Raw genomic sequence first — 1,620 nt, 5'->3', positions numbered from 1 at the left:
AGAATCGTTGTTTTTAAATGTTTTAATTATGTGACGTGTATTCTAACTCGTTTGTCCAAATTATTTCAGCCCTGATGATGCAACAAGCTTTAGTTACGAAATGCGTAAATGGATCTTTTTCCTGTCAACTAAATATATATATATTATATATATATATATATATATATATATATAGATATATATATGATATATATGTATATATATATACTATATATATAATATTATATATATATATATATATATCTTAGTGTTTATTTGCGTTTGTATGTTTAAAAATGAAGAAACTCTCTCTCTCTCTCTCTCTCTCTACTCGTCTCTCTCTCTCTCTCGCTCAATATATATATATATATATATATATATATATATATATATATAGATATATATATATATATATATTCATATATATATACATATACATATATATATATATATATATATATCATATATATACATATATATATATTATATATATATATATATTATATAGTATATATATATATATGTGTGTGTGTATGTGTATGTATGTATGTATGTATGTTTGTATAGTAATATGTATATATGAAACCTGTAAGTATGAAAGTAAATAAAAGTAAGTAACTAACTCTCCCAGTTTTCTTATATTGTTTATTTATTTTCCTACTTTTCTCTCTCTCTCTCTCTCTCTGATTATCTGTCTCAAATACCTTCTTTATCAAATACAGGATATTTTTCCTAGGATATTTCATGAAGACCGGGATGGAAATGGCTTTCTTTCTCTCTCTCTCTCTCTCTCTCTCTCTCTCTCTTTACAAACCTCAGGTGTCATAGTCCCCATTGTAAAACCGTTTATGATCTAAATAAAAAAATAAAAAATAAAATAAAAAAAAACAAGCTGTCCCCATATTTTGCAACTGATCTTCACTTTCACCAACCGCCACCAACTGCGTTGACCGAAAATCTGGAAAATCCTCTCCACATCTCGTTACTTCTCCCCACACTCACCCGCCCCTCTGCTCCCTCTCCCCCACCCTGTCCAGAAGCCCCAGGGGGGAGGGGGGGCGCCGGGCACGGACGGGACTCCCTCGCACAGACCAGCCCAGCCCCAAGGGCGTCACCACCCTGCGGGAGGCGAGGACGGGACTCACGACGTCTGGGAGTGGACCCTCATGTGGCGGTTGAGGTTGCCTGATTGGCTGAAGCGCAGGAGGCAGAGTTTGCACTGGTAGGGTTTCTCGCCCGAGTGGATGCGCAGGTGCTTCGTCAGCGTGGAGGAGTCGCTGAAGGCCTTCTTGCACATCCTGCAGCGGTAGGGCCGCTCGCCGGAGTGCGTGCGCATGTGCGTTGTGACCGAGGAGGACTGCGAGAAGCGGCGGTCGCAGATCGGGCAGCGGAACGGCTTCTCCCCGCTGTGCGTCCTCACGTGCGCCGTCAGGTTGGCCGCCTGGCTGAACGATTTGTTGCACTCCTCGCACCTGCGGGGGAAAACAACAAGACAACAACAAGGATCAGAGTCTCCTTCGGGAATGTCTCCAGCAGGAGGTCGGGGTATCTGGCACAAAACGGCTCGGGAATGTCAATAAAGTCCTCTATCTCCTTCGGGAATGTCAACGAAGTCCTCTGTCTCCTTCGGGAATGTCAACA

General features: G+C 40.7%; 1 pseudogene; it reads right to left on the bottom strand.

Annotated features, from left to right (window-relative positions):
• Nucleotides 1–512: 512 nt before the first annotated feature.
• Nucleotides 513–1,620, bottom strand: part of LOC135205366 (protein glass-like) — a 111,788-nt pseudogene continuing 110,680 nt past the window's right edge.

Source organism: Macrobrachium nipponense, chromosome 49, assembly GCF_015104395.2.
Source record: "Macrobrachium nipponense isolate FS-2020 chromosome 49, ASM1510439v2, whole genome shotgun sequence".
Classification (NCBI taxonomy): Eukaryota; Metazoa; Arthropoda; class Malacostraca; order Decapoda; family Palaemonidae; genus Macrobrachium; species Macrobrachium nipponense.
This window is presented reverse-complemented; position numbering and strand designations above follow the sequence as displayed.